We start from the raw sequence: 18904 nt of genomic DNA, 5'->3' as shown, positions 1-18904 counted from the left end.
TTAATGTATAGGCTTTCTTGCTATGAAATTCTTATGGAAGAGATAAGAAGGGAGGGACATCTCGTGCTGCCAACCATTCACAGGAAAGCCTGTCAGCATTTGAGGTATTATGTGTTTCCAAATTGTGGCACTCAGAGAAAAAGAGGAGGTGCACACAAACTGAATGACTGGAAGAGGGGAAGAACCTTCGGGGCATGTGGGTAAGAATTGTAATTGTAGTACTTCTGTGTGCCCTACCTTGTCATTCAAACTGTTAACCTCTTGATTATAACTGCTTTTCAAGCTGCCTTTTGGGAACATAATATTTTTTCATAAATTCTACCAGCAGAATCCAAAGGAGTGGGAGAGAGAAGTCAGCATTTTTTTCTGGGACACAGTTCATCTGATCTACTTTGCTACTTTAGGCTGATCATAAAATAAGTCTAATTCACAGAGAGTCACCTACTTGTTTGATGTTTAAAGTTCTATAAGGTGAAACATCCTAGCCCTGGGAAACTACCCAGGAATGAGAGATTGTTAACACCTCCACTACAGGAAAAACTATGAAAAAACTATGAATGAGTTGTTGCACTCTGACAGACTATCAAGGATACCTCCAAGATTAAAAAAAAAAAATTAGAATAGCAAGCTGGTATGATTTCAAGAACAGTTTTAAGCTGCCAGAGTTTGTATCTCAGGAAAAGTGTTTAGGACATTTCTGGCTATGAAAGTCTGTATAACAAATCCTTGGTTCTTGTGCAGATTTATAGTGCATGAAAAAAATAGAAAAGGAGCTACATTTAATCAGGGGTCTTCAGGTTGCCTCCTGAAGCTCCTTTCACTCAGTGTCATTTATGGAACACTCAGGCCAAACTAACTGTTAGACTACAAGGTAAGCTGTAGTGAAGTCTCTTGGGATGCCTTAATTGCTTGAGTTTGGCACGGATAAGGCACAGCAATGACTTGTCTTGTTTCATCTCTCACCACCATTACCTTTCACCTATAGCTTGAGGCAGAAAGGGAAGTATTCAACTAAGGGATTTCACAGGATTCTTAAGAGTGAAATGGGAAAGACAGTTATTAATTTTTTTTAACATTTCCCAGTCTCATCACATACTGTGTGTTCTAAGAAGTTAATGTCATCCTCTTTATCTTTTAACTAATGCCTATTATTATTTAAAATTGTGCAGCTGATTAATGCCTGCCAGGAGACAAACTTTTTCTGCACAGTGGTAAGAAATATTAGAAATGTAAGCCTTTAATATCTGCCAGCAGACTGTGAACCAGCTATCAGCAAGGCATAGAGCAGAGCCTCTCATTTTGGATCTAGATTGTGATTGGAGGAGGAAATATAGGCTCTATAAAGGACAGGATGTTTCCAAATGACGATGGTGGTGGTGGTGGGGTATGTGGGTTTTTCTGGTTTGTGTGTTTGGAGCTTTTGGGGAGAGGGGGCTGGGGTTTTGAGGTGTTTCAGCATTCGGGAGTTTGTTTTGGTTGGTTGGCTTTGTTTTATCTGGCTTTGTTTGTTTCTGCATGTCATTGCAGAAACATGTTTATGAAATGAATGTATGTAGGGAAATGCACTTTCAATCTCATGGTCGTATTAAATGTTTTCGACAGAATGTGGTCTCTTGCTGCTTCCTGCATAAACAGACCAAAGATCATTAGACAGAAATGAGTAATACAAAGCAATAACAAAATTATTATGCACAGTGGCATCTATGGAAATAAACAGCTATAAATTAAGTTCTATCTTATACTGAGGTTATGAATTAGAGTTCAAGATAAGTATGGAAGTAAGGTTTTTCAGTTAAGCCCAGAAGATCATAAATCATGGGGGCTCAAGCTACCCCTCATATAAAGTGATTCTGATTCAGAGATAAGAAATGAGGACTAAGCAGAGAAGAATGAGAGAAGTCTTAGAAAAGGAGATTTCACAGAGCAATCATATGGCTTTGTTGGGGAGGAAGATTGTTCCTTTACAATCCCTTACCTCTTGGTTTGCTGATTCCCTGATGATCCTCATGGTATGCCACTGTGTGGTATTTTAATGATGGTCTGCTTCTGGTGGAATAGATCATGGTCCTTCACTAAGGGAGGCACATTGTGGATCTCACAGGGCTGCCTACCACCCTAGTGTAGCAAACTTCAGTGATGTATTCCTCTGTACATGATATTTTGCTCTAATATTGCAGTGGAACTTTTTCTTCATGTAAAGAAGAAAAATCTCTCTCACTCCATTGATAGTCAGACTCCTAGCATGTGATGTCTGTTCACATCACCTAAGATTGTGATAATTTTTGGAGAAGTATCACTTACACAGAAACAGTCACTTTTAGAACACAAAACTATGTTGTGTGCCAGGGTCTTGCTGATCTGCTTGAATCTCTTCCTTGGAGCAGTTCAGTCTTGAGATGTGCACAGAGGATTTTGGAAGACCACCACCTTGGTTTTTATGATACTTCATACAGATAAGGGATCAACCTTTTTCAGTCTTTTCCTTGACAATTAGAAGATTTTCCCTTGCCCCTTATGTGTGTTCCTTTGCTCTATTCTTTTGTTTGTGTCTTGATTTGCTTCACTTTGAAAAAAAAAAGAAAAACAGCTTTCAAGATCAGTAACAGTAATCCATGAAGAGCTTACTGGGTCCAGAACCTACATATCCCCACAGTTTGCTTTTGAGCTTTCACTGTTCTTTTCTGCCATCTGAGACCTGTGAGCCCTGAAAACCCTACTACCTTTGATTCTGGTTTTTGCTGCTAGAACACCTGTGAACAATAACTGTTTTCTATCTTCCTCTCCCATATGCAGCTTTGTCAAATGGCTGTGACTCATGTATCCCGTGACTATAGTAGCCAGGCTGTATAAGCCTCACGTCCTCGTCGTGCAATATCTTTTTGCAGATTATGTAGACTTTCATATGTCAGGGACTCAGTGATGATCTCAACCTGTGGCTCTTCTGTGGACCGTGAGGACCCTCCTTTCTTATCCTTAATACCAGGATCTGACGATTTCACTTTACAATTCCTTGTTTCCACAGGGGCGACTGCTGCTGGCTGTGGCTGCCCTTGTGGTTCAGCTGGAACCTGGACAGTTGTAACGTCTGTGGATTCCACTACTGCACCATCAGTCTCTGCCTTCTCGGGGCAGGGGGAGGGTTTTTCATGAGCTGGGGAAATGTACTCCCTCAGCATCTGGCCCATCTCATGCATCTCTTTTACCAGAACCTCAACCCAATCCGGGTGGGTCCTTTCTGAGGCAGGCTGTGGGGCAGAGTCAGGCTCTGGGGTATCATCCCTATTCTGTGGGGTAGGTATCAGGGTGGTTATCCAGGTCAATCTTCCCTTATCTCTGAATGCTAAATAGAATACGCCTATTAGCAGCACCAGCCATTGTATGATATCATTAGCATTCAGAGAGGATTTAAACCCTTCAAAAACTGGTGGGGCAGACCCAAAGAGATGGGTAAAGGGTTGGGAAAAAGAAACTTCCCCCAGTGTCATTTCCTCACAGTAGGTACCATTGTTAAAGTAACTCCAAAAACACACAGTTAGTGTACGATAGCCCTGAATCCATGTGCCTGCCTTCCAGAGGAAATTAAAAATCCATGAGTTCTTCACCTTATTAAGCCATAAAATAAACTGGATGACAGTCACAGTAGCTTTAGTTATAGGGCCCATGTTTAGATAAGGGCCTGCAAATGGAAGGAATACAGCCACAACAACATGCCACCCAAACCAGGCTAAGTTAGACCACATGATGCAGCCTAATGGGGTTTTTATATCCAACACACACAAAAGAAAGTACTAGGTTAGTTAAGAACTGCTATTTCTCTTCCCTTTTCTTTTCTCAGTGCCCTCAAGCCCCACACTTGGGCGCCAAAATCTGTCTTGGTTTAGGAAGACAGGTATCTGCTAGGTAAAATTACAATCAGAGGCTCTTTGGCAAAGATTTGGGAAATAAGAATAGCAGTTCTTTACTAGTATGTATTACAAAGCAAACAAACACAAAAAAACTCCCCCCCCACCAAACAACTACAGCATTAATGACAAACGACAACAGTACCAAGAACCTTGAGGGCTTTGTTTCACAAAACCCAGGGCAGTTTGGTTTCGGTGTCCCTGCAGGATCCTCAGAGCACCAAGCTGAAACAGTGGAAAAGTCCCGGGCTGGTAGCTGGGATGGCAGGGTGTCCCGGCAGGCAGGGGCAGGATGTTCCGGCAGCGCAGGGGGTGCAGGGTCACGCTGCAGCAAGAGGAGCAGCGCCGAAGAAGCCGAAGGCGAGGCAGAAAAGCGGCCCAGCTTCCGCGAGTGGCAGAGAAAACTCAGGATTCAGGTCGAACCGGTGATAGTAGATTTCCCTGGACTGGATCCCTTTGGCCACAGTGAAACTCTTCCAGCCAGCAACAGCCGTTCTCCGCTCGGCGTGCTTTGCGGCGGCTGAGCTCCTCGAGGAGCGGCAGACACAGACACGCGTCTCCCCGAACGCCGGAAGAAGAAAAGCACGCAGCTGCCTCAAGCTTTGTCTTTTACCTGCGTTATCTCCCCCTTCCACCTTTTGTCCACCTCTTTGTTTCAGTTAAGTACTCTCAAGTATCCAACACTTGGTCTCCTTGGTAACTTGTGGGGAAAAAATTCTTTAGAGAAAGAGGGAACAAACCTAACCCCCAACAATAGCCAAACCTTTAATGGTGGTTTTCTCCCACTGGGAATGTTCAGATCTCTCTTCTGTATGGATTTGTAGTAAGTGGTAGCTCTTTGGTGTAGAGAGTTGCATCAGGGCAGATATACTGCAAAATCACATCCATAGCACTGTCTCCTGTCCACTCCCATTTGATTTCTCACTACTGTTCCCTGCATATGTTTGGCTGACGGTGTGCTCTGCTCACCATACAGACAGCCGTGTAGTGCTGAGAAGTCAGAGCAGGCTGACTTCTTATCTCTCAGCATCCTCACCAGATGGGAATTACACACTTGTGTTCACATCAGAGAACAAAAAGCACTTTGTGGTTAACTTGAAATGAAATTCTCAGCACCATGAGGCAGGGATTCTTGCAAAAGCTTCTGTCCAGTTGGGCTGAGTGAGACCAGTGAATCCTAAACACTTTATTGTTTTTGCATACCACATTGTCAGCACTGGAACTGTTAGACTTCCTTGATATTGTATCTGTCTCAAAACTAAGTAATGCCCCTGTAGAACTGGAGAAGACCTCACAGTGAGACAGTAATGCTGCCTCTTCTTCCTTTCTCCACTTATTTAAAATGTCCATAAGACCCTCTAAGCTGTGTCATTTGGTGGTGTTTTTTTTTTTTTCCCCAATTGTATAATTCCATTCCAAGATAGCTGATCATCTTAATTAGAAAATTTGGTTAGCAGAGGTTGTTCTAGATATTCACCAGCTGTGCGTCAGAAACAAAGGCACAAGGTTCAGAAAGCACATGACACAGCTTGCATGTAACTATAATCACGGTAGGCCCTGTGCAAATGAACCCTGCAATCTAGTGAGACAGCAGCTTTGCCATTACCCCTTTCTTTGACCTAAGAGCAGTGGGAAGCAAATCCAGGGCAGAAATATGAGATGTGAAGGGTTGATCAGTGAGACTGGGACAGAGAGTGAATTCAAAACTTACAACTTGTGTCTCCTCTTGTGATGAGCTGAGACATGGTAAAATGTGCAAGCAAAAGAGTGCCTACATCTGAAATGTCTGAGACAGGAACCTACTAGTGACTGCAGTGGGCCCTCAGGGGCTGACGTTCATACACAATTCTAGGTCATTCAATGGTTGTTGTAAAGAAGATTTTGCTTGAACCTCAGTTGTGGAACTAGTGCCTAATGAAGCATGGCATAATGTTTGTTATCCTTTTGTCCCCCCACATGCCTATCATTCCACAAATGACTTTCCTTCCTCATTCCAGAAGGAACCAACAGAGGGTACCCATGGATCTTTGACAACCTTCCAGCTGTTTCCATAGGCTACAGCTCTGCTCACTTTTTAGCTATGTGGTGACTCTGTTTCTGTAGCTGCAATGATTAAATGCCTCCTTGCAAGATGTTTGTCCTGGCAAGTTCCACATCCTGCAGCATTGATCGGTAGGATATCATCCAGACCATGTTCCATTTACAGTAATATTCTGTTAGATGACAGCTTCCTTTGTTCCAGACTCTACCTGCCCATGCTAGATTAGATATGATGACATGAGTTTTTTCTATAGCAGCACATCTGCAGAGTTCAATTCTTCCTCCAGCTTCCTCTGGATGGTGGCCCTCCAGAACAGTTCACAGCTCAGCAGCTGCTGTAGGTTTTACTTGGCCTGCATGTTCCTGGATTCAGAGGCTTGCAGATTATATACATGTTGTTAGGTTTTGATTTATCCAGCTGTGCTAAACTCAGCAAATGCTTTCATTAATTTTTTGTGAGTCATATCTTGAGTTTAATACCCTTTCCATAATGCCCTTACATGTATGGGAGTAACATGTCATTGTGAGCAATGTAGATTAATCAGGGTGTGCTGCCTGCTTTGTTCTCTTCCTGTTTGGCAGAGTACTGACAGGGTCTAAAGCTTAGTCTGAAAGAAGAAATGATCTGACTCTGATGGAAAAGGCAATATGAAGTAGTCAGCGTGGAAAAGGCAGTGATAACAGGCTCTGGCTGACAGAGCAATTCTACTCAAGAATTCTTCACAGGTGGCATATACACAGACACAAGCAACATGTGTGGTTCCCTGGAGAAAGTCCAGTTGTAAGTGAGAAATTTAAACTGTTGATTTGGGTCCATGCCACGATGGGAAGAAAGAACTAGTGAGGCTCAGAGCTCTGCTTATGCAGAGAGCATCCTGTCTCTGGAATGCCTTCAATGCCTTAGGGGAAGTACTTTGATAAAGACCTGTAGGACACAATTTCCTCCACCTAACTGAACAGAGAATACTTCAATGACAAAAGCTGTACACAACTGTATTTCTCAGGAAAAATATACAACTTTTTTAATGCTTTGTATGCCACTTGCTTATTTCCTGAGATGGCTTCAATTTCCTTCAGAAATGTACAGGTGAATTTTTGTGGCAGTCAAACCTTAGAAGATCCATGACCTAACAGATCTATGATGCCTAGAGTGAGAAAAGTGACCCCTAAACTAAAAAAACCAGCATTGTAGGATGAGCCCTTGTAAATGACGGAAACGGGGTTGTGCTATTCAACAAAACAGAGTGTGTAGCAAACAGATTCTCTATGCTGGTGGTAAAGCTTAGTCAGTGAGGGGAGGTGCTGATCAACCTGTGGTGACCTCTGCCATTTTTATTTCCCATTGTACTTCCTAATTAATTTCAGGTGCTTCATATTTTTATACTTTGCTGTATCAACTAGGTCCGCATTAGGCCTGTTCTGTGTGATTTTTCTGCTGGTAAAGGAATGATAGTAATGAGAGAAACTGCCATTTAATTTCAGTCTGTCATTATTTCACAAGCCATATATTGATGGAGATTTTTTTTTTCCATAGATTGAGATTGAGATTGATTTCTCTAGAGCATTGCTGGCTTTTGAACGCTGAAATTTGCAGGAACTTTATGCCATGATGCTGCAGAAAAGGTGACATTCGAGAGCTTCTATTGCTGTGTACAATCTTTGCTTAGGAAGAATAGTTACTATTCATAAGCTGGGTCTATTCAGAACCAATTGTTAAGGTCTAGAGAAAGAAAGCTGTTTGTACAGGTTGTGTAAAGAATTTCACAGCCTTAAATTTTCTTTTCATTGTTTTTTAGAGATACTTATGTAAGTTTACTTCTTATTCATCTCTTAACGGCCCCACATCTGATCTGACTGGGTACTTTTCCTTTGGTTAAATTGTGTTTCCTCTTTCTTTTATTCGGCTGGGAGTTTAGAAAACACACGCATTTCTCTGTGCTGACTCACACTCATTTCTTTAGCTGTCTTCCAAGGATGCAGTCAAAGATAAGGTCAAAATTACTTTTGTTGTTCTATTGAAAGCCTTAGCTGCTAGGCTGGATTGAAAGATGTAGTCTTCAATTTTGTAAAAAATCTCTTTCTACTTTTATTTTTAGCCTCTTCCTTGCCCTGAAAAACTTTCTAAAGAACTGAGTTTTACTGTTTTGTGTGATAATGTGCAACCTTCTCCTGAAATCTGACAGTTGGGAACAATACCTAATGGGATGGTCTGTCAATTAGGACACCTTCCTGCTCAGCAAAGAAATAAAGAACAACCATTTTTTTTGAAACTGTGTATGAACAGATATGAAAATTTTTATGGTGAATTACTGTCAGTTATATTATCTTTTAATTACTGTCATATCCTTTTGGTGAGTTGTTTTATCACTACAGTTTTTTTCTGCAGGCTGGAAACTGTTGCTGATTTAATACATTCTTCTGTTTTATGTTTTCGTCCTATGTGATTTTACCTTGGACTATATTTCTCTAAGAAAGTTGACTTACATCAGAAGCAGAAGAATATTTAATATTAAAGCATTCTGAAACACGCTGACTTCCTTTCATTTTTAGTTGCAAACACACGCAAACTTTGTGGAATAATTTTCAAAACATTGCCATGCCCATTTTTGGTTATAGTTTAGAAGAATGTTTCTAAGTGTACTGAATGTTAGAGGTGTTTGTTAATTGTCATTATTCATGGTTTTGTGTGAGGTCTTTTGGTTTTTTTTTTTTTTTTTTTTGTTAATAATAATAATAATAATAAAGTAATTGAGTTCTGCTTAGTTTTGTATGTGACTGTAAATGAACCTAACTCATTACACAGTTTTCTAGTTCATGCCAACAATCTCTAAAAAGATGAGTGGCATTTCTGGATGTTGAAGAAAATGAAATCTTGAAAAAAAAAAATAGAAGGCTGTCACTTATTGCACTAAGATTGTTCTCTCCAGAATGAGTTCTGCCTCACCTAAAGCATTTCAGTTAGAAATGTGGCTATTCTGACCCATAATAAGGGTCTTCCCCTACTTCACCTGTCTTACCAATTATGTCTCAATAGTCACATTATAGCTTGTATCAGTAATAGCGGTCTTAGAAAAAAATCCCTTCTGAAAGAGCTGTGGATGACTCATTGGCTTAAATATACTCTCTGACTCAACCAGTAGCACTGTGGTGATGTGCACGGACTGAGAAATAGAGCCTTTTCCCAGGAGTCTGGGAGTCTGGGGGAAGGTGAGAGTGATCTACCTGTGGCAGACTAATGGGAGAAAAGCTGGAAGAGAGAAGAAAAAAACAGAGCAAAGAACAGGATACAACTGAATCTCTCAGAAGTTGCCCATGTGAACTTCAGATCTGTTCTTCACATGCTGAAGTGGGCATCTGAGATTCCAGACAGAGTTCTGAAATCTCAACAAGATTAAGGTATTTTTCTGGAATACCCTCCGTTTTGGATGATTTGGACAAAGCATAAGCAGTGTGCTTCAACTCTTAGCCTGGCTCTGAGGTGCTTTCTCAGTGTGTATCTTGGTTTCTTTTGGTTTGCCTTCAGTGGTGGCCAATTGTTTAGATACTGCTATGCACATACGTGGGAGACTGGAGCCCTAAATGAGCAAAGCACCTCTAAAAATGCCTTTCTAGAAAGAGCAATACAAGCCTGTATACTGCCCATAATGTTTAGTACTGTTTCATGTTTCTCAGTTTGTTCTTCTCAAGAAGCAACTTGTACCTAGGGAAGGAACAGATCCTTTATGTGCTGGTCAGGCTTCATAGATAGGCTGAAAGAATGATCCAGCTCTGCTCATGGCTGCCATAATTTGGCACTTACTCTTTTAAAACAGACATTACTGCAAAGCTTTAAATTTCCTCATACGTTTAGAGCAGACAGTGCTTCTCATCTGATTTTCCTTCTTTTGATCATTCCAGCTGTGAGAGAATTTAATAAGCCATATACTTGAATTTGTCCTAGAAAAGATGGGCTTGGAGCTGCCCTTTCATTTTCAGACTCTGACAGTTCTCATCTGGAAAATCTTTTTCTATTTCTTAGTATCTTCTTTTGTACTCATACAGTAGTCACTGCCGATTATGCTCTTCTCAGCTGTTATTCTGGGAAGTGTTTATTCACGGCTTTAAAACTCAGCTGGATGTCTGGTTTAGCTGAAATATACAAACCTGTATCCTTCTCCATGAGATCACAAGACTGGCTTATGGTTTGCAACTTTTACAGACATTGACCTAGTTTTATTTGCCTTATGGCTTTAGAGCTCTTGGATATTGTTGAGTCATGTTATCTGGCTTTGTGCTTTGATCCTGAAGGAAGGATAGTATTGTAATTTCTTTAAAACTAGATTTTTTTAATGTATTAATAGCAGTTCTGCAGCTTTAAGAGAAAAGATTAACCCTCACAGCTGTCAGCAGTTGCAGACATCACTTTCAGGGTTCTCAGAGATGTTACTGAATCTGAGAATTTGTCTAATAAAGGTGGTGCTAAAAGCTCAAAAATAAAAGCTTGGGTTGAAAAAAAAAGGGGTGGAGGGGAGTGAAGTATTTTAGAAGCTGTCACCTCTCTTGTTTAAAGTGGGAGACAGCAGATGGGCATTTCTAGAAGTTTATGTGTCATTTATGACTGTGTCTGTTCTAGTACTGGGTTTCCTTAACTAAACTGAGAAAATATCTGATCCTGTATACACAATTTCTCTAACAATAGGAAACCAACCTAAAAGCAGACCCACACATCTGCTACAGATCTGAAAGGGACAATACTGACAGGGACAAGAGAGCGTCCTGTCTCTCTCCTGCCTGTGGACCACTTCTTGCTCCTTAGAATGTTTCCCTTGGTCCAGGTTCGGGTAACTGTTTGGGCTCCTGGATAACTTGTCACTCATTCCTGTCTACCCAAGCCCTGCAATTCACTGGCGTTTGTAAGGTAAAAAAGAACAGCAGCCATCTGTAACTGTTTTGCATAGGATCTTTTTAGTAAAGTACAGTACAGAGAAGGGGAATGATCAGAGATCTGTGAGAGCTTTGGAAATGAGTAAACAGACTTCTACTACTATGAAAAATAGTAAATACACTGCACCATGGAAAAGAGAAAACTGGGAAGATACAACGGTGAATGGGGTTTGACTGTTCACTGTCCCTTCAAAGCTAAGTTACAGAGCAACATATGAATTAGAAGGAGGAAGTTTCAAAGCAGATGGATTTCTTTTGTTCTTTATACAGTTTATCATTTATCATTATAACTCCTTGCTGCAGGATACTGTGGCTGTTAAAAGCCTAAATCTTCACACAGATTCAGAGGGCAACTTGACAAAGTCATAGGAAAGAAATTAGTTGGGGCCTCTTAAATATAAAAACATCTCCTTTGGCTGGGGAAGTCCTTGTACTGGAAATTGCTTGTGGTTAGAAGAGTATTGCTGCATGCTTACCTGGTTACCCCTGGTCTCTCCAATACATTTGCTTTTGTCTAGAGTTACAGTCAAGCTGGGCTAAATGGTCCTCTGAGTTAGACCAAAAATGGCTATTTTTATGTTAAAAGAAGAGATTGTGTGGACAATGTTGGATAACCCAGTCCTTAAGATTTCCACAATGTTGCAGCTCACCTCAATTTCAGAAGCGGGATATAATTTGTCGTGGAGAAATAAGATACAATGTTTTACGCTCTCTTACCATGTTGATGATTTCAACTATGTGATCATTGTTTGCTTAACAAATACAAACCAATTATTTCATCCCCTCTTCAAAATTATAGTCGGGTAGAAAGATGATATCCTCCTTATCCTGCTACCTGAACACCTTCCAATTGTGCACTAACTGACATAACTGATGGCCAGGAGGCAGCTGGGAGACGGGCTGCATCTGTTCTGGTCAGCCAGAGTCTCAAGTCTTACTCTCTTTTGTCTTTCTTTTGGAGAAGTTCTGTAATAGAGACATTTAAAGCCTTTCCTATGCTTGTGGAACTCTTTTAAAGGATAGGTTGACTTTGCTTGTTTTTTCTTGGTTAATATGCCTCTAAGTCTCTGCTTTATGAAACTCAGCTTTTCCCTTATCATGTCTTTTGATGTTTCTGTTTTAAAATTCTAATTGTTCCACTGCTGTCTCCAGGGATCAGGAGCTGTATTTACCTTTTAATTTCTAACAAATTCAGGACTTTTTTTCTTGCATTTTAAATACAAAAAGAATTGTGAGTACTCTGACCCATAATTTAAGACTCTCCCCTACTTCTCACCTGTCCTACCAATTATGTCTGAATATTTTCAGTATGGCATTCTGGTTTATGTCAGTAAATGCAAACTTAGAAAAAAGTTTTTCAGCCATCATCTTATTTTCCAGTGTAAAAGGGTTCTTTGCTCTTAAAACTCTGTTTGTCAACCCTCTTAATGATAGTGGCTAGGATATGCAGTGCACTTTTGGGTGAGCAACACACCAGTGAGGTACCTGACATAAGCCTTTCTGACTTATGCTGCTCAGCCTTCTTGCCACAGGAGCTTTAAGGATGCGTTATCACTTCATGAGCAAGAGGTTTGTCTTATTCCCTTTACTTCTTTCCTTCGCTACTCCAGCTGAGAGCCTTGTATGCACGTAACAGACTGCAGTACATGGTCCTGGAGTTTTACAGCCTGAGAAAGATGGGGGAACCAGAAGTAGCTGTTGTCTGGTTGTCTGTACATTAAAAAGGATAACCAGCCCTAATCCCCATGAGGGCAGTCTAGTTTGGATATCAAGTTCTCCTGAAGTGCAAGAAGTCATTACTGAATAGTTAGTATGAATTACTAATTGCATTACTGAATTAGAACAGCACTCCTCAAGCTGTTCAAGTACAGTTGTACTTGAACAGCTTGAGTTGTACTGGGGAATGACACAGGCACAGGGAGGTTGTATAATCAGAGCCAAGAAGTGAGTCTTGTTGACCCGTCCTGGGCCTTCCCTCCTGCACGTCCAGAGTGCCTCATTGCAGGATTAATTTGCTCTTTTGATGAGAGGAGCTTGAGTCTGTTTGTAGCCCTTGCAGACAGGTGAACCAATCTGTGTGGATCTTAACAGTGGTTTAGACTTCCACAGATCCCTCTGGCCAGATCCCATCAAGGGTGGACAGCACTGGTCTGTAGTAGTAGTTATGAACATTCAGATCAGATATGTAGCTGTCTGGGCATTCCCTCACAGAAGAAAAGCCTTTTATCTGGCAGGGTGGAGCATATCTGGGCTTCCAGTGAGCACTGCTCAGAGCCTGTGCTGTGAAGACCTTTCTGTGAAAGTGAGTTGGTGTGCCCTATAGACAATGTCATAAGATGAGAGACCAAAACATACAGATTTCCAAACCCTCTTATGGTAGATTGTCTGTCTCTGTGTTAGACACTCAGTGATGCCTACTAAGCCTTTTTGTTGCTCCAAGAGCACTAGGAATGTCTGCTGACCTATGCCAATTCCTTCAAGAATGCACATTCATCCCACTCCAGTCATTCATTTTTGCATAAAGTACTTAAGGTGCGTCCATACCAGGAGCCAAACTTCTCATGTTACCACTGTGACACTAAGGAATGTTCATTAAGCAGAAGACATAGATCACAGTTTTTAATCAAGATATGTAAATGCTTCCAATCTTTTCTGCCTTTACTTGTAGTTGGAAGGACTTGAAAGTGAGTTTATTACATAGCGAGGAAGGGAGAGGTCAGTACCCTATAAAGATGAAGGCTGCTTTGGATACGTTGTATCCTCCAGGGTGCTCGTAACTTACAGCAGAAACAGAGTTCTCTATGGACTCTGGCTGCTCAGAAGAAGGAGGCAGTTTTATGTATCTCATTAGTATGCTTAGGGAAAGATTTACATACAAAAGTCTGCCTTGTTGAACAGGAACAACACAAGGCAGCGATATTTTAACGATAAAAACATCCAGACGCAATCTCCCCAGTGCATTTCCCTACAAATCTTCTTCATATTTACAATCTGTTAGATCATCCAGGAGACAGAATGAGTCATGTCAAAGCTACCCTTGGTAATTTACTGACTCCAAGCAGAGTAGGTGTGGAGTGCTAAAAACAAACCCAGGGAAACAGGCCATGTTGTGCAGTTAAGAGCTACTGACAAAAGAGAGTGATTAAGAGTTAACATGAAAACTGGAAGGCTTTAAATCAAGAAATATGATGAATGTATGTTGCAGTTGTTTAGTGTATGAAAACTCTGAAAGACTACATTAACTGTTCTAACAGGGCCTGAAAATTAATGTGAAGTCTGTATTAAAACTGCTTTCAATTTCTTGTGCCTTGGAGAAGTGATTGATTTTCAGGCCCACTTTATTTTAAGCCTGTTGAATGAATGTCCATGGGAATGAGAATCAGTTCCCAGTTTTTGTTAATGCTGTATGATGGCCTACCCTGAATGTTCAAATTTATCCTTCACAGCCCAAATCTGCAGTAGTTGGCCAGTGGGTTAGGGTAGTTTTGTAGCTGACAGTAGAAAATAAGTACTGATGATCTTGTGAAGCTCAAAGACACTACAAGTTAAAGAAACATTCATTTATCTCTCAGGACAAGTATAGAGGGTTTATTCCTTCTTGGACTCTCTAGAAATATCTGAGATGAGCAGATTCAGGCACAGCCAGTTCTGCAATAAGTAAGTTCACTGTTGCACCATAAACACCCTGAGAACACTTAATGCAAAATTTCCAAATTTTTTTCTGAAAAAAATTGCATAAACTTTTTTTGCCCAGTGTGGGGGAAAAAAAAAATCCGGAATCAAAAACTACTTTCTGAAGTCTAAATGCCTTTATTTTTCTTCCCTTTCTTTTGTGATCACTTGGGATTTTGTTTAGTTAGTTTGTTGGTTTTGTTGTTACTTAAACAATGAGGGATTTCTAAAATTATGCTTTTTCCTTACAGCACATTTTTCTGTGTCATTTTCTGAATTTTTTTTTCAGAATAGGCGGTACATGTGTCATACAGTAAGTCAGTTTTGAACCCAGTTCTTGCAGAAATAGATGGCTCCTTCTTTTATGTTTTTTTTATCACATCAGAGATCATTTAAGCTTGATAAGCAACAAGAAATTTATAATTAAACATGTGAACAGCTGATAATGTAAACTTGTGAGGGATCATCTGTTTGAGATTATCCTTCCAGGTTCCCTAATTTAGTGGGCTGGAGGGTTGCTTGTGAAAATCTGGGGAAAGAAAAAGATGAAGTTTTAACACAGTATACCTGAGCACAATTTTTGACATGTTGAATATTTTACTTATAAGTTTTTTATTATGGTGAAATGAAGTGTGAAGATTGAGCCAGCCATAGATTTTCCTAGTAATTCTCTGAGCAGAAGGTGTTTGCAGTCTGCACCTTCACATTGCTGATAGGAGGGAGACCGAAGATGCTGATGCCTCAGTATACTGCTGCTTGCAGAGGTTTATCTTGCCCACACAGATGATTTTTCTTTCTCATCCTGTTGTCAAGGTAAAGAATTGCTACTAATCATACATTTGGTGAGCTATTACAGCAGTTTCTAACTTCCTATCTTTCAGCACAGCTGATATTTTCCATAAAAAAGGGATAAATATCAGCTGACCCCAGATGAGGATGTCAAAGAATTTTGAACGGTGCGCTAGATGTGAGGCCATTACATTCCCAAAACCTCAAAATAATTGGTAGCTCTTGTTACAATAGATTTCCCCTTTTCTTTGTATCCTTCTTTCTTTTATAATTTGTCCATTTGAGCGTAGGAAAGTAGTTACTCAGAAAATCACCATAAGGAGAGTAAAAACACCAGGGGGTGAGGGCAGGAAAGGCTGGGACTGGGGCAGTAAAGTCCAGTCTAACTGTGTCGTCTAACCCCAAATTTCTTTAGATTTAATGGCCAGATTCTGCTCTGTGGTAAAGCCATGCTGGTAAAACCATGATGGGTAAAACCATAGTCCATTATTAAAGATTTCACTCTCCTCTTTAAAATTTGAGAGGATGAAATGATTATGGCAGTGATAACTGCCTTTTAATTAACAGACTCTCACTGCCTCTAGCAAGGACAAATAGATAAAAGCATAACTTCGTTTAGAACCTGGCTGCTGAGTACCGGGGACAGTAGGTGGGAAGAAGGTGAATTATTATCCTTCTGAGGAAGGTGAATTATTATCCTTCTGAGACTTGGTCTTGGATTATCAGTGGAGTGCAATTTGGGCCAAATAACATATTCCAGTAAAAGAAACAACACTTTTTTTTTTTTAAGTATTTCAGAGGTCAGAATGAGACCAGCACTTGAGACATGATGTTCTCACCTGCTTGTACACCTTTCAATTTCAGTTTGTGGAGGCTTTTCCAGGCTATTACTCTTGTTCTAGAAATGATCAGGCAGTGTTGTGAGAATTACTACACGAGAAAACAGAAACAGCACAGCAAACCAGGACATCCAGACTTGCTACAGATGAGCAGATGATGATGTCCTAACTTGTTGAGGTTTTCAGATCTGCACAGAGCTTTTAATTTTACCTTCATTTGCCAACACTTCTGGAAAATCAGTTATGCAGTTCCCCTCTGATTCAGTACACAGAATTCAGTACTGTGTATAGGGCATTGTCTCCTTTATCAGTCAGGATAAAGGAATATTGTGCCAACACCTAGAACTGGTCTCAAGGGCTTGAGGTAAGGAAAGGTAGCAGAAATCACAAAGGAAAGGAGGGAGAACAGACTACAAACCTCCAGGTCTTTCAAAGTATTAGGACTGCTAGGATTGCATTATGAATCTGACAGCATCCATCTTATTTCTTCTTCACTCCCTGGTGCCACAGTTTGCAGAAGGTACCTAGATTTTATCAGAAAACTAGGGACAAAATTTACTATGTCATTTATATCACTATTGCCCCCAATGTGCCTGCTCCATCTGACTGAACCTCTTTCAGCAGCAATGAAAATAAGCACAAACTTACTAATAACGAGGTTCTAATACCATAATTCCACCTGATTAGTCTAGGACTTCTCATCTGTACTGGCTTCCCAGACATATCCCCCTGCAGACCATGGTCTGAAGATCTCAGTGAAACAAATGTATTCAAATAGACTGACTGTCTTGTCATTAGAAATGCCACTTGTTGATATATGCTTTTCAAAGAAAAAAAGCTACAGTGAGCTCGGACAGAAAGCAAATCACAATATACCACGATTGGTTCTGTCACTTTTGGGAAAGCAGATGATGTGCCATGTGACAGATATTTTCCATGATGTCCCACCTGACACAATTAGCAGTTTTCTCTACACTCAGCATTCAGGATGATACTTGTTTGTACCAGGTGTGTATCTCTGGCTAAATGCTTTAGAAAGTTTCAGGTGAACCTGCTCAGCTGTTTTGAATGAAGCTTAGGGTATGTTCACTGGCATACTGCTGCCTCATATCCAAAAGAAATGGTCTAACTGCGAGGGGAGAAGAGTAAAGAGAAGAGAGTTTCTGGTGAGAAAGCACAAGTGGATGAGATGTGTCTGATCCAGATGCACTGGATAATCTGAAAGAAACCATATGTGTACCTGGGGCCCACATACTCTAAACAGCCAGGATTTCTTTCTCTCACCAGCTCTTCTGCTGTCAGTTAATAATTGTATAAGCAGCAATCATTCTCAGACATTGTTTCTTGATAATGCAGAGGATATTTCCAGGTCAGTAAATCAGAGATTGCCTTTATAGTTGAAAGAGCTATTTAAAAAATCATCTCTTTCAGAGCACAAAGGAGAATTCCTATGGAGTTCAGTCCTGCAATGACTAGATAAAAAGAATCATTGCATTTATGAATCATCCAGCAATCCTCAGAATCTTGCTCTGTGTTTTAAACTAATTAAAGTAAGTAATTTTCCATCCTCTGCCACTGCTCTGTGTCTTGGCACAAGGCCTTAGCCTTTCAGCCTTTAGATATGCAATTCACATTGAAATTTTTATTGATTTGCTTCATGCTATTTAACTCCAAAGCTGGGTTCCCTATGGCCTTGTAATATTAAAAGAGTTACAAGAATAATCTCTGTGTTCTGTGCATGTATGGTGTGATTGCTCCAAATACCGATGGGTTTTTTTTATTATGGGACAACGGCAGAGCTGCCTTTCCTATAGTACATTAATTTCTCCCTAAGTAGAAAAAGAAGGATAGTTTTCTTTTTTTCCTTCTTTAAAGACAGCTGTAGGGGAGAAGGCTTGTCTTGTTTCTTAGCACACCAGCAAGGTAAAATGAGCTAGTTGTGAAAGCAAATAGTTCACAAAAAAGGATAGCACTGCTCCTGGCTTCCTCATTACCTTTCCTCATCATGACCATGCCATGTCTTAGACATTACTGCCCTGTCCACATATTAACTCCCATTTCTCTCTTTCGCAGGGCAAACATATCTAGCCCACCACCCTCTGGTTCTTCAGCCCTATGTGCCAGACCTTTTCCTCTTGGAGTAAAGAGAAAGAGCTGAGTGGAAAGAAGGAATGTGTTCCACTTTACAAACTGGCCATCAGCAACTGATTTATGATATGGCAGGGACAGCAAGGCCTCAGCTGTATGTCTTTGCTGCTTAACTAAACACTTCTATTTTCTGAGTCTCTAGTGTGAAAGAAAGGTAAAGACATCCCTCATTTGCTGAAGGCCCAGATAAATGGTGTGATCTTTCTGCTACTGTTGCAGGGAAAGGGGTTGGCAAAGCCTGGGAAGAAAGTTTAGCTTTTTCTTACCCAGAAGAGCTCATTGAAGATGCAAGATGACACAGCAATCAGTGTGATGAATTGTGACAAATCTGGCAGACTAAAAATTCTCAGGAGAGATGCTGTGACAGCTTCAGGTTGTAACACTTGCCCATTTTCCTGTTCTGCTTCTGTTTTCTGTTAAAGAGAAAAATTCATTTTATAAAAGTTTTTTAAATAAAAATAAAAGTTATTAATGATGATGGTGATGATGACAACATTTTTTTCTCTCTTCCAGAACTGCAAAGTATTAACAAGATACACTTCTCATTATGCTTTATGAAAGGATGTCTGTATTCAAAGATGAAGGACAAGA

The 18904-nt window shown here is 40.4% G+C and overlaps 1 long non-coding RNA gene across 1 annotated transcript; it reads left to right on the top strand.

Annotated features, from left to right (window-relative positions):
* Positions 1–17278: 17278 nt before the first annotated feature.
* On the top strand, positions 17279–18676 carry LOC136288920 (uncharacterized). The gene is made up of 3 exons (XR_010720648.1): positions 17279–17331; positions 17597–17715; positions 18239–18676. It is a non-coding gene; the product is annotated as an uncharacterized lncRNA (long non-coding RNA).
* The last annotated feature ends 228 nt before the right edge of the window (positions 18677–18904 follow it).

The sequence above is a fragment of the Chamaea fasciata genome, unplaced genomic scaffold, assembly GCF_029207755.1.
Source record: "Chamaea fasciata isolate MVZ Bird 193981 ecotype frontalis unplaced genomic scaffold, bChaFas1.0.hap1 SCAF_4, whole genome shotgun sequence".
Taxonomy (NCBI): Eukaryota; Metazoa; Chordata; class Aves; order Passeriformes; family Sylviidae; genus Chamaea; species Chamaea fasciata.
Note: the sequence above shows the minus strand (reverse complement) of the source record. Positions and strands in the feature narration are given on the sequence as shown.